This window comes from Phyllobates terribilis, unplaced genomic scaffold, assembly GCF_046119375.1.
Source record: "Phyllobates terribilis strain yellow unplaced genomic scaffold, ASM4611937v1 Scaffold_7__3_contigs__length_470593459, whole genome shotgun sequence".
NCBI classification, from domain to species: Eukaryota; Metazoa; Chordata; class Amphibia; order Anura; family Dendrobatidae; genus Phyllobates; species Phyllobates terribilis.
Genome location: NW_027362767.1, coordinates 151,514,736 through 151,530,107, shown reverse-complemented (window position 1 = coordinate 151,530,107; position 15,372 = coordinate 151,514,736). Strand labels below are relative to the sequence as shown.

The 15,372-nt window shown below is 38.1% G+C and overlaps 1 protein-coding gene across 1 annotated transcript in view; it reads right to left on the bottom strand.

Annotated features, from left to right (window-relative positions):
- The window catches only part of VANGL2 (VANGL planar cell polarity protein 2), a 103,452-nt gene that overhangs the window by 50,575 nt on the left and 37,505 nt on the right, over nt 1-15,372 (bottom strand). Inside the window, exon 2 of the mRNA XM_073639430.1 lies at nt 2,662-2,845. The gene's annotated coding sequence lies outside the window, so the exon portion shown is untranslated. The remainder of the gene's footprint in view (nt 1-2,661; nt 2,846-15,372) is intronic.

Genomic DNA, 15,372 nt, shown 5'->3' with positions numbered 1-15,372 from the left:
AGGTTCAGATAGGGCGAGACAGGTTACATGAATTCTTTGGAATCCTGGGGTAACCGTTACTCAGGGCGACCATAGACCATGTGCTGCAGCTTCTCTCAGGCACACAGGGGTATTGACCCTCAGGCACAGACACGTAGGTGTTGTTTCACTTGCTGACCAGACACACTTGACAAGAGTCCTCATAAACGGTAGAACAGTAGCATTTAATAAGAAGCCGCACAACCAGTGCAAGTTAAGTCTTATGAGCAACAGGCTCCAGTGACAAACAGTACAGTTTCCTTAGCAGCACAGCAGTTCACAGTCTTCCCAGTAGTACAGGACAGCACAGTTCTAATGCAAAGGCACATTAATGAACACAGCATTCCTTACAGCACAGTGAGATGGAGGAGGAGGGGAGGGTTTGCTGAGGGAGATGATCCCTGTGACACCATTTCTTTCAGTCCTTATCTTTCTGGCTTACAATACTCTGCACTGTTAGTTCAGGAACTCTACCTGACCTGTGCTTAGCTTCACTCCTGACTTGAATCCTTTACACTTGCAGGGGCGCCTCTGTGAGATACAGAACACACACACCACCTTTCTCTTCAGCTCCAGCCAGACAGCAAACAACTTCCCCCCAATCCACCTGGGGCTCTGCTAAAACACTCCCCTTCTCCTGTGACTGTGTTAACCCCTCTAGTTGCTGGATGCTTCTGGAGAACAACACTTCCTGTCTCTTGTTCTTGTGTTACTGCTAATAGTTGCTGAATGCTTTTAAAGCAACAGCACTACTTCTGCATGTCACAACTAAATAACCAAAAGGAAAGGTCATTATAAATAACTTCCTAAATACACTTAATTAGAAAATCACAATTGTTTTGTCTAGAGAGGCAATCACTATGCAACTAAAATTCTGTTGTAACAAGGTGACGGCCATTTTAATACTATAGTGATTACCTCTTTAAACAAAATGATTGTGATTTGCTAATTAAATGTTGTGGTAGATCAGCTTACTCGGCTGGATGCAGATGTAGATTCAGGCAGACTGTCTCTTTAAATATTTTGATGGTTTATTAAAAAAGTTACATAAACCAATAAAATTCATTAAATCAAACATGGCCCTTATGGCATAACGGCAAAACAAAAATAACTAAACAGCATAGTCCAAATGTCCGCGGGAATCTGGCCGCTCAGGGTTTAGCATAGCACATGGTTCAGGTGATACAAACACAAGTTCCTCTCTCTGGAGCTTACCTCTCCAGATACCCTGAACATCCCATGATTCAACAGGCTGGCTTTTTATATCCCAGACCACACCTCGGGGTGGAGATATGGTGAACAGCCTCCCACCCGCTCTACAGCTGTTCACATAAAACCTAGCCCATTAAAAATGACCGATTAACCCCTCTCAGCACTTAGTGTGCTGGAGAAAACTTCTAGATTTCAAATTACTGAAACTAATAGCCTCAGTGAAACATATCTCCCCTCCAGTATATTGCCAGTGACTGTCAATGTATTTAGGAATGTATATATAATAACATTTACGTTCTTTATTTTTTTCTATTCCTGGGTAACCCCTTTAAGGAAACCTCTTGAGGCTAAGCACAGTCAGATCAAAACACTTCAAGGAAAATAAGAAACTCAAAAACCCATGAGCATTTTCTGAAGCAATTTCCCCTTGAAAAACTAGCCATTTTTGAACCTAAGAATAGTCTTAAACAATTAAGAAAAATCTAAAAAATTTTGCGAAGAATTCGGCACAGAAAAGGCACAAACTAAATAAAATAGGAGATTGAAAACTGAAACTTATAAAAATATGAAAAGTGGTCAGGTGTAGGGTAAATCCTCAGATGTTAGACCAATTTTTATGCATATAGGCCCCGATTCATCAAAGCATTTTCATAAGAATTCGAGTGCAAATTGCTAGAAAGCCTGAAAATTTTGGCGAAACTGGTAGTTGTGCAAAAATTTTGCAACTGTGTTTTCACACCAGTTTTTCCCAGCTGTGCCAAAATGGGCAGAGCTGGGCGTGATGGGAATGTGACGCCACGACTCATCCAACTCATGACGAACTGTGGCATTCCCTATGCTAGAAATCTTACTCCAGTTAGGGACTGCAGTACAATTTCTGGTGCGGTGCAACTCGTCATATGCTCCCGATTTAGGAAGTGGTGTGAACCTCTTCATGAATCAGGAGAGTATGACCCCACCACACCCCATCATCAAGACAGGAAGTCATCACGCATTCTCATTAGGAACGATGAAATACTACATGTCGATATTTAAAATAATTTTTTTAGAAACATTACCGAGTTAAAAAGAGTTGTCCCATTTCAAAATTATTTCTCTATATTCTCAAGGACACAAAAAAAGCCCAAACTGAGCTTTTATTCCCGTCCTTCTTTCACCACTGCTCTGGTCAGCGCTGCAGCCAATCACTGAGCTTAGTGGTTCATACACTCCACAATCAGCAAAGCTACCAAGCTCAATGATTGGTTGCAGCGCTGTCGATGTGATATCATTGCCGCAGTGGTGAAGCTTGGCAGGTTAAGAGCTCAGTTTGGAGGGGGTTTTTTGGCATCCCTGAGACTTGGGAGAATAAACTTCATCCATGATCTTTAAACCTGGATTACTCAGTCTAAACCACTGACATCACAATACATGTCAACTATGGACACTCACCAGGTTAGGATGACCAGAACCACGGCCTTGGATGGTTCGTATTAATCCTACGATATTTTGTGCATCTTTAAAAAAAAAAGTGGTGGGAACTTGGATTTAGAAATTTTTCAAAAACAGTTTCTTCAATTATTCACCATCAATATTTCTTATAGGAGACTCCTTTCTAATCATTAGCTTCGAAAACCTGCACAGAAAAAGAAAAAAAAACAAGGAAACTATAAATTAAACAGTATTATTAAGAACAACATACATTTGATAGGCTGATGAGAGAGCGGAATTAAATATTGCCGATTTTCCTTTTTGATCTTCCACGATTTCTTTTGCAAAAAGCTTTACTTTTGCTCACTTTCCAAAAACTAAATTTATGATGCATTTTCTGAAATCAGCCATAAAAGAAGGTTAACCAGATATTGAACTTTTTTTTTTTTTTCATAAAAGTTTCTATAGTACTAAAACATTCAGATAATTATATTATATTTACTTATATATTTTTTAATATAATATAAAATATAATATAATATATATATATAAAATATAATATATATATATATATATATATAAAATATAATATATATATATATAAAATATAATATATATATATATAAAATATAATATATATATATATATATAAAATATAATATATATATATATAAAATATAATATATATATATATAAAATATAATATATATATATATATATAAAATATAATATATATATATATAAAATATAATATATATATATATATAAAATATAATATATATATATATATAAAATATAATATATATATATATATAAAATATAATATATATATATATATATATATATAAAATATAATATATATATATATATAAAATATAATATATATATATATATATAAAATATAATATATATATATATATATAAAATATAATATATATATATATAATATAATATATATATATATAATATAATATATATATATAAAATATAATATAATATATATATATATATAAAATATAATATAATATATATATATATATAAAATATAATATAATATATATATATATATATAAAATATAATATAATATATATATATATATATAAAATATAATATAATATATATATATATATAAAATATAATATAATATATTATATATATAAAATATAATATATATATATATATAAAATATAATATAATATATATATATATAAAATATAATATACATATAAAATATAAAATATAATATATATATATAAAATATAATATAATATATATATATAAAATATAATATAATATATATATATAAAATATAATATAATATATATATAAAATATAATATAATATAATATAATATAATATAATATAATATAATATAATATAATATATATATATATATATATACATATACACACACACACACACACACACACACACACACACATAAACACGCATATATACATACATTCAACCGGCCAAAAATAACCATCATGTAAAACCACATGTTCTTGGCGAAATGCCCTTTCCAAAGAAGATTACATATTGACTAGAATATCCAGGGTGCATTACTAATATATAACGTGAAAGCGAAATTACCCATTACACCAAAATGAATTGGAGGGTATACATGATGTATAGGATTCGGTGTGCTGCCAACATGATGAATGGGCAAGTACGAAAACGTCCACACATTAGCACTTCGCATTGACTTAACAATAGGTCCCGTGAAGAGGCAGACATGCTGGGTATGATCTGAAAGGCTTCATTTTAAAAAGGGGGAAAAATATTAAATTCCTTCCTGGCTCTGGAAATCCAAGCAGACATTAGGAAATCCTAGATTGCCAATCCCACGCTCACACGAGGAGAGTTCATTACCTCATCTCAACCTCATCCATCATCGGAAGCTCTTAATGTCTGCATAGTGACCGGCAGCCATAAAAATCTTCAGTATCTTCCTCTTTGCCTCACACATTCCTCATGCTTTCTGGAAGTGGGCTATGAAATATTATGCCAGGGCTACAGTGGGTGCGAGAAAATGGAATCAATCTGGCAACCGGAGACAAAAAGGTTTTACGAAAGCAACGAAACGTAAGATCAGATTGATTAGGGTTGTTGTTTTATCTCAAGATGTTGGGAAAACAGGAGGGAACTTCATTGTTCTCAGAAAAAAAAAAAGTTATTGGGAATGACAGAGGAAGAACAACATGGATGAAGGTAAGAAGACAATTGGACTAGTGGTGGAAAAACATGTCTAGTTGGGCAAGAAGCCTCATCCAAGAAAAAAAAACCTGTACAGCCACAACCATAGAAGAGGATCTATATACAACAAATATGTCCTACAAAAATTATCAATTGTGTTACACCCTTAAAAAAATATATATATGGGGAATGAGGGGCTACACATCTCAAAATCCATGAAAGTCACTTCAAATCAACTACTTTGAGAAGTGTAGACCTAGCCAAAGCAGAAAAAAATTTCTGAGCTATCCTACTACACTCATCACAAGGGAACGTCACACCGGTCCTACTCCCGGGATTATGGCAGACCATAGACGTTCCACATTCTTGTTGTTGCGATTTCAATATTGGAAAGTGAATTTATATCTTTCAAAAGGGGAGAGCTAAACTAAAAAAAAAAAAAATGGCATAAGTCAAAGACTGAGGTGGCCAGAAGAATTTGGAGACTTTAGAGGTCTGAATAAGAAGGGGAGAAAACCAAAAAATAAGGAATCTAAACCCACCTAAGGGATCAAAGCAAATTTAGTCAAAAGATGGATGGTCCAACAATAAAGATGAGGCCCAAAGAGAGGTTAGGGTGATAGGTTGACCAGGAGTTGTTATGGTCTCCATAAAAAAAAGGTTTTCCTAAAAAAAACAAGATGACCTAAAAAGTATACTAGAATCTAATGTAGAAGTATTGTATCTAACAAATGAGGTGACCCAAAAAGCAAAGAGTCAATAAACAGGTAAGAAATAATTCTTTTTGTTGCCTTTTTAGGTTAAGGAGTTAAGCAATAACGTATCCAGAAGACGAAATACAAGGGAGTATTTGCATGTCGAATTCCCATTTATATACTGGTTACAAATATTGAAGCGGTAAGTTCCAGCATTTTCGTCTGGCCTCCTCTGGTGACTAGAAGAGGTTAACAAGTCCTACGACACCACAGAATAATGCGGCATTCTATTCGAGCAGCAGCCATTGTCAACACAGAGAGAGCACAAACCCAGGTATGAACACAAGGAACAAAGTGCATTATCCATGAAATGACACAGACAGCGAGACAAAGGACGGGAGACAGGTTACAAAGGACGGGAGACAGGTTACAAAGGACGGGAGACAGGTTACAAAGCACAGGCCTGAAGGGCAGACTGTGTAGGAAGGCCAACACAGACGCTCATTGTGCCCTGGAAACGCCCAACGTATCCGTCCACATCCAGAAGAATCTCCACCAATAAACCATATCTAGAATTTATGGCATCTGATAAGATCTGTAAAGTCACCAACACAGGGTTAGGCTCTGTTGACATTGTGTTTAAGCCCTACATTTGCTGTATATGCTGGGAAAGTTCCTCGTACATACATCAAACAGCCATTGTGCTTTGATCTCCATTGTTCTAGTATACATCATGAATATCTTTAATGGTATAGTAATGCATAGCTGACAGTTTTTTCTCCACAGATGCTTTCCTTCAGCCTGGTATACTTTTTTTTTTTTTACAATATGTGAAGTACAAAAATCTTCGACTGGAGGTTTCTATTTGGCAATACTCCCAACATATACATCTGAAAGAACGATGAAAGGTCCCCATACACATTAGATGAAAGTCAGGCAATCCACCAGGGAAAGGCCAACCATGGTTGTGTATGGAGCAATCCCAACTGTCCCCCTAACAGATGTCAGGAGAGAAGGATTAGGCAAATTGGAACCTCAATGCCCAAGGCTTACTCCAGTCTCCCTCTTGAAAATACATAAGCCAAGTCGTATGCTCATGTGTATGGTGTAGTCTGAAGTGATAGCCATCTCTTAGATACTCATATCAGGAGCATAAGAAACCAGTTTTTGAATCCCTGGTAAAATAAAACCTCAAGCAACCAAAGAAAAGCCATCCAAGTTCTGGTAGAACACACAAAATGTATGTCACGGTGCTTGGATTGGTTTCAAACTGAAGTTCTGTTTCGACCAAAGAGGTCTACAGTACAAGGTAAGGGACTATTGTATTTTTTTTTTATTAATGTTGCATTCAACTTCAATATTTTATCCTGGTCTCGCAGGAAGTCACCCACACATGCATTTCCAAGTCACGTTTACCCCTGTGGGTGTGACTATCATGCATCGACATGTCTGAAATGGCTGTAGGCTTGACCTTAAAAGACTTCTCACAATGGACATTTGCCACCTGCCCAGAGAATAGGCGATAAATGCTTGATCTTTTAAGGTCTCAGCAACATGAATGAAGCAGCAGTCAGCCATTCGTATGGTCATTCTGTGTAAGAGTCTATGGGACTAACTGAAGACCACATCGTACAAGGCTGCCCTTTTCCGTCGTCCCTGTAGACATTGAATTGGACAGCACTGCAGCCTTGCAGAGCTGGGGTCCTGGGTTTAAATCCCACCAAAGACAAGTCTGAAAGGTGTTTGTATGTTCTCCCAGTGTTTGCGTGGGTTTCCTCCGGGTTCTCCGGTTTCTTCCCATACGCCAAAGATTGATAAGGAATGTAGACTGTGAGCCCCAATGGGGACAGTTCCAATAATGTCTGCAAAGCGCAGTGGAATTAATGGCGCTATATAAGTGAGTAAAATAAATAAAAAGGTGCTCCATCCAAGTAGGTTGCCCCCAGAGAGCAGATGGTCATCACCTTTCCATTGGATTAGTGATCACTATCCACTTTGGGAAAACCCTTCAGGGTGACCATACACTAGAGATTTTGGTCGTCTAGTCTAAATAAGTCTTTTCAGTTTTGGTCAACCAGCAGCATCTTTTCATGACTAGAATGAGTATGACAGGGTGACCGAAGGTAGAGATCTGAATCACTGATCCACCAGGTTAGATTTTTTTTTTTCAGTCCTTGTTGGGTGCGGAAATTGACAAGTTGGGTATTTTGAATGACAAATTTGCATCTTAACTCAACAGAACACAAAATTAGGCCACAGATCGAAAAACTATTTTAAAAAAATAAAAAACGCAGCAAGGGAAGAATGAAAAAAACATTTTCAAATAAAGTCAGGTTATACGAAAGCTACCTCCAGAAAGAGCCAGATCTCAGTTGTATCGTAAGCTAGGCCAAGTCGGTTTCTTACTGAATGCATTCGGAGAAGGGGGTGAGAAAGTGAAGGAGCTCCCCTCCTCCCCACCTCTGTCCTTTCAAACCACAGATCTCCATAACCCATTCAGAGAGCAATAAATTTAATTTCTGGCCGGGGAGGACAGGCATTAGCAATTCTTAAGCCTATTGTCACAACATTATCACCACCCACAGAAAGCACTAAAATATTGTCCTTCTCCACAGGGCTTTTGTTGGCCTTCATCATAGCCTGAAACTAATAAAATTCACATAAATCAGTAGAAGAAAAAAAAAAAAAAATAGGAAGAAGTGAAAACCTAGAAAACACCTTACTATAAAGTGAAAAATTTAGAAAAACACATTAGTTTGGAAAAGTAGAACAAACCCTGATTTTTTTATTTTATTTTAATAAAGTCTAGTTCCATCCTAAACTCAACCTTATTTTGGATCTTATCGGCACAGATTTATCATTGCCGATCCTTTTTTTTTAATGTCTTTACTATATGTTTTGAGCTATTTTTTTAAGTCATCTTTTTTTTTCTTTTTACCTCCACCGACTTGTTTATCCAGATATTTTAGATAGATTCATGTATTAAGACTTTTTGGAGCGCCTCTCACTCCATTCCTTCCCCTGGAGTAAGGTTTTTGAAGGAGATTTCAAATTTGTGTGCTTTTTAGACGTTTTTTTTTAAAGGTTTTGCAACTTTGGCTGCTTAAAACTCACAAAAAAATGGCTAAAAGACATAAAAAGAGCATTTTTCCTTTGGCACTAAATTCCAGAGCCGCATGTGCCATTTTGAAGAATTTTGGAAAAAAAATGAGTGACTTCAAGAAATTGCAAAAGATTAAATGGAGCCATAACGTTTAAGGACGTGAGCGGAAAAGCAATCGGATTTATTTTGTCCAATTTTTAAATATTCTAAAATGTTAAAAAAAAAAATAATTAAATCAAGTCTAAAATTTTCCTTTGTACTTCACGGTTTGACAATTTTTTATTTTAAAACCTAAAAAGGAATATGTTAAGAAAATAAAGAAAACGTTAAAAAGGCGGTAAAAGTGGAGCTTTCGAAAAAAAAAAGAAAAATTTTATATAAATTTTATACAATTCTGTAAAAAAAAATAAAAAATGAAAAATTGTTAAAAAAAAAAAGTTTACATTTTATTTGAATTTTTTATTACATGTTTACATTTGTATTCAATTTTTTTTTTCTATGAAATGTTGAGTGGACGCAGATGAGAGGCGAAGAGCATTACTATAAACAGTCGTATGTCATGGGAGATTTTTTTTTTCACCCCGTCTGGAGCAGTACACTGAGATTTATGAGCCATCCATGTATATGCATTGCCACAACTGTTCCATCCTCAGCCTTAAACAATGGCTAGGGTTCAGGAATTTACGCAGCTCCGATTTTGGGAATTTTTTATTTATTTTTTTTTTTTAATTTTCATGCTCATTTTATATAAAAATTCTACCACATTTTGTATGTGGAATAGACGCAGACTGAGCTGAGAGCCGGGAATCATTAAGTATGGTAGATTATAAAGCGCGGAACAGTCTAGGGTCTATTAGTATTCACGCCTACCAATCCCGCAGGGACTCTATTACCGGTTTTCGGCAAAATTATTTTAGATCCAGGCGGAGTGGAAATTTTCTATTATTATGTTTTAAAAAAAATACGACGTTGGGTGGGTGGGTGTAAGGAGGGAATCCTTTTTTTTGTAAAACAAGATTTCAAGGATTTTGATGGCGTAAGCCTCAGACAGCCCTGGGGAGCGAGGCTGGCACATTGTAAATAATTGATAAAGGCGATCCTGTACGAGTAATAAATCTTACTGAAAGACCCCAGAACACGGGATTATGGGAAAATTCAGTGGAAAGATGAAAAGTCTTTTGTCTCAGACAATACAGAATCTCAATAAACACTGGCATTGTGTCATGTCTGAAGCCGTACAATCCAAGTAACTGGCGACTAAAAGAAAAAAAAAAAAAATTAACTTAACCAGTTCCCCTTGTCCCTGATCAGGCATATTTTTGAAGATTTTTAGTTAACGGCGCTAAGAAAAAAAAAATTTACGTTTGGATATTCAAATAATTTTTGCTTAATTTTTATATTCTTTTTTATTCCGCTTTCTTTTGCGGATTTCGGGGAAAATGTAAAGAAAATAGGAAATACATCTCTATTGTTCCCATTATTTTTATTTTGTTTTTATATTTTTATGACCACAAAGGCGTTCCCCTTTTTGTAAAAATTATTTGTATACATTGGACAGGTTTTGTTTTTTTATAAGGAGGAGCTATAAGCAGCGATTCGGGGACTGGCAGGGACTATTTTTCTTTATTTCTTCATTTATTTTACACACTGTGCACACCTATAAAGGTCTTAAAAGAATTTTGTTGGGGCATTTGAACATATTAATACATTATTTTTATTATCGATTTCCCCTGTAACTGGGGCTCACATATTTCCAGTTACAGGGGAAATTTAGTTTCCTAGCTGCATAGCAGAGTTGACTGGGTTTCCAATTAGCCAGGAACTCTTGACTACCCTACACAGCAACCCCATGATCATTGGATCCAGAGGAGGATTCGCTGTCAGTGCTTCTTAATCTGTATGCATGCTTGTTCAGAGACAGCGATCAGGCTGACAAACATGGTAATAAACAAAGTTTATCTTCTCCTAGGGGCATCTGCCAGCCAGCTCTCCATCACCACAACTGTACAATATTTTGCAAGCCGCCTACTATGTAGTGACATTCTAGAGCGTCAGTGCAAAGTAAAGTGTGGACCTCCCAGACATTTCAAGTCTATGATGGATCCAGAAGTAAATAAAAAGAAAGTATGGTAATTCTTTATTTTTGTGGGTTTTTTTGTTTTGTTTTTTTTTTATAAAAAGGACTTTCATGAAATCAATCTAACTCTAAACCATTAAAAAAAAAACTATAGGACTAAAAGACAAAAGAAAAATATGCACCAGAACAGCATTGTGTGAACAAGTCTTTGCTGGAAAGATTTACATTATACATATAATTTTTGGAGGGGAAATTTCACCAATTTAGGTTACAGAAAACGCTGGCGCATCATGGTCTCTTCAGTGTTTTATGGCTTTCTCCCTCCATTTCTATGGCTAATCTGTTATGTCCTTTCACTATCCACATTTACTCCAAAATGGCTGCTGTATCTCCTGCTTCTGCTTTTCTACAGGCTATGATAATCCTTTCTGATTGGCTATGCTATACCATGTGATTTGATAACTACAAGGAAATATGGGGAATCCCACCAGTTTGCAACTGTTCAAGTGATCCTTCTGTGGTTGATTAAAATCTAAAAAGGAATTTGCCGCCTTTATCCAATTCCTAAAAATTCAACACAAAATTAGATTTGTATCAAAACTATGTGCTCATACCAAACAAGATGATACCACAAAATCTCACAGGAATATAGGAGATTGTCGATTTTGGGTCAGGAAATTCAAGAACTTTCTCGGATGGGGAATCATGGATGTGTGAATCCGTCCAACCTCACACCAAAGCACCATTACTAAAGAAGCAGGAATCTCAGGAACTCTTTTACGAAGGTGGTAAAACACTTAAAGGAACTGCACAGAGATCTCCCAACAGCGCGGTATTGTATGACTTAACAATAGACACATAATTCATAGCGAGCCAATAAAACGCAGCCGCCCGGAGAACCAGTCCCGGGACTAGAACCGTCAGCCATAACGTCCTAAATCAATCAGAGATTCGGTAGAGACTCGTGTAGAACAACGCCAAGGCTGCCAGCTTAGACTCTGGTATTGTTCTACTGTTAAAAGTCATTCCAGCACCCGGGGGCATGAACCTTTCACCCTCATTCAAAACACAGTGGCAGCGATTGTACAAACTTTAAATACCAAAAAGTAGTAAAGTCCCCGTCTATAAGGAGAAAAAAATTCTTAAAAAGAAAAAAAAATTGTGAGGCGGAGGTGAGGAAAATATTTCATACTGGACTAAAATGACTTTTCCATCTTTAAAAAAAAAATGTTGTTTTAAATTTGGATAAAAGACAAAAAAACTTGTAAATGTGAATTTTACCAAATTATCATCCAACCGAGCTTCCCTCCCCCTAAACAATCTTTTCTCCAACACAGTAAGCTCCACAGTTTGTGCCCGCGCTGTAAGCGATGACATCACCTTCACCTGTCACAGGACCACTGCGGCCTGTGATTAGCTGCAGCCATCAGGTGACTTTAACAGAGAGGTTTCTCGGATGGTGTACTGCTGAAGTCACCTGACTCCCGCAGCCAAATCGGTGGCCAAAGAGGTCCGGTGGTATGTGAATGGTAACCTCAACGCCTCCGATGTGCCGGCACATTTTGTCATTTTCTCAAAATCCAAAAATTGTGTTTAGGATGGAAAATCTCTTTTATACAATTTCTAGAATTCTATTCACAAACTAGGAAAACAAGGACTAGCAACATTGTTATTTTGACTTTGTAGGTCTTGAGAGAGATGAAAAAGATTTTTGTAGGTCTAGGTCCTCCTTGGGGAGAGTGCAAGTATAGATTATGTATATGTGGCGACCCTGGGTGTTCGACCGCCACAGGGATACTGCACTTCTTTAATGGGGTGTGGAATCTCTCCTTCGAGGTAAGGATGGTGCAACTGTCAGGACCCCACCTCTACATCCAACACCACACTTCTCCCACCTGTAGGGGGGCTAAGAGGCACCAGTGTGCTGCCCCAGCCGGGATAATGGGAGATTGGGGAACCAAAAGATGGGGAACCATGTAACGGGTGAGGGTGGAGGATGCACATTTAGGTTACACTTAATTCATATTTAATAAACTGCCATCTTGGGCTCTTGGTTCTTTGGTTGTGATCTCCATCACTGAACGTGGCTTTCTGTGTGAACCTGCAGATGATGGAGACACGGTCCTCGTACTCTGGCCTTGAGTAAGGAACGGGTTTGAGTTAACGGCTGTCTCATCCCGGTCAAGGTCCCAGCCCAAGAAGGCCCAGAGCTTAAGAGTGTAGCTCCATCTCAAAAGGATCCCAGGGGGGATGCAGACGGAGCGGTGTACGCCACCTGCCCTCGCTATTCTGGCCTAGCCAGAGGGATTCCGGCTGCAAGAGGGGTACCGGCCCCCGATATCTGACTTTGCTACTCTACGTCCTAGTCAGGGAAGCCCGGCAGGCACAGAGGATCCCACCGGGTAACGGAAGGAGCGGAGTCGCCACCCGTACCCTTTTTCTCAGCGTAGTCCAGAGGGAGACCCGGCCTATCTACACACGCAGACAGGAGATCACTCAGTCTGAAGTCTAGGAACACTCTGGTGTGGGTTCCTGATTAAGCACTTGAATTACTCGGAGGTTGTCGGACCCCCGGTCCTGGTGGCCCCAGAGCCCCGTGAGGAGCAGGGAGAAGCCTTGCAGCTGCATGCTCTACCGTGAGTAAAAACCCTGGAAGTCTACCCCTATGGCCTCCGGTCTCTTTATTTCTGCACCGCACAGCACCAGACCTCCTCCACTACAACTTCCTCCATCCTCATCTCTCTGCCCTGAGGCCCTGCTCCACCTGTGGGGAGTAGTACCAACGTCGGCTGCCACAACAGCCCGCCTCAGAGGACTGCAGCAGCGCTGGTGGCCTTCACCAGGTACCACAGGTGGCGTAGTCGATGATAACCACTCAACCCTGTAAGCCCATTACTTTTATGTGACGGCCCTGGGCACAGAACGGGTCCAGGCCACGACTGCTTCCCCCAACATCTGACCCACCTGAGTACCCCCATCTCCCAGGGAGGACTGTGAGCGTCACATATACATACATAAGTTCTCATCTGGAATAGAGATGAAGCACCATTCAAGTCACTGGATGGCTGCAGACAATTACAGACCAGAGTATTCTTGTTAAACTTTAGCAGCAACATCAAAACTTCCAGTGTAGCCGCAGGACAAGGAGCGACCTTCCTGTCATCCATTGGGCTGCTAGCAGGTAACTATGGCATATTTTCCTGTGTTGTAGGTATATGGTGGGGAACAGAGGGGGGAGAGTAATTTATTTTTTAGGTCAGGGGGGGACAAACGACTGTAGATCCAGAGGGAGAAAGTAGTTTATCTTCCTCCAAGTACAGAGTTCCAGATGATGTAGGGAGTCTTATAGGCCAAGTAATGCTTCACGGAAAAAAACGGATGTTAATTCTCCTCTTGAAGAAAGATGATGTACTGTTTTAATCCCTTGACCGCTGCAGGCAATCACATTCCACCTATGGAATGGTCTAATCACATCAAAGACAAATCAGTTTGCTATCAAAATGGCATCCTGCTGAAGACCACTGTTGCAGCGTATTGGTCCTTTTAGTGTTGGATACTTGTTGTCCGGGAGCAGAGACGTTGGTCAAGAGTTTCTTTTTGTGGGGTCCGCCAGCCAGCATAAGAAGAGATTTTGTATAGTTGGTCTCATGATAGAAGAAGCTGTGATGTGCAAACCCAGACACCAGATACATGGATATTTGCCGGGATCCTCGTTGTTGATCTTTTCCTTCCAGCTCATCACGTGATATTCAGACAGAATTCACATCCCGCAGTATATGAATCGTGTCGAGAGACCAACATATAGGCCAGGTTTAAGTTTTCTGGTCACTGCAGAAAAGGTTAAGTCATGAAAAATAGGATTTTAAAAAAATAATTGGGCAGAATCCGACACAGAATATCACAATTTGTTCTGTAATTTTTCCTTCGAATTTTTTCCTAGAATGACTTCTAGTCTTCTATTAAATTGACATTATGCTTTGGGAAGGCAAACATTTTTTTGGGGGGAGAAAGAATAAATATTTTTATCAAATATAATATTTAAATACTCCAAAAAATGTCTGGGGTTTTTATTTGGCCACTCGACTTCAGCCAAGAAAATCAACTTATCCCTACGTGTCCTCTGAAAATTGCCCTGAACATGCCCTTGTCCTCGATAATTACGACCAATTACCCAACACTCATGCAGAATGATATTATCCAGCATCTGCCATTGCTCCTGACATTATATACATAAAACAGAGTTCCCTGGAAAAAAAAACAGTCATTAGAAATAATAAAAAAAAAAATCTCTTGGGTAATAAACCACCGTAAAAACATCAATAGAGCCATAGAGTGGATCATATGCAATCAATTTTTTTTAGGCTTACAGAGTGAAGTCTCTAGACTGGGTCCACGCCCAGAACTTGAGATTGCGTGCCAACGAGAAACAATGACAGATGGAAATGGAGTATTTAAAGGGAAGTTCCATCTAAACTTTTGATACGTCAAAAGTTACCAGATCAAGTCCATAAGTTGAGATCTCCGCAACCCAAACTTCCTCTGGAAGGGCTTTGGCACCATTGCGAATAGTCTTCAGTGAAGACAATAAGCTTTCTTACAGAGGCTCTGGTCTTCTAGGCCATTTGAGAGAATAAAGTTGAAAGAGCTCCTTTAAACAGGC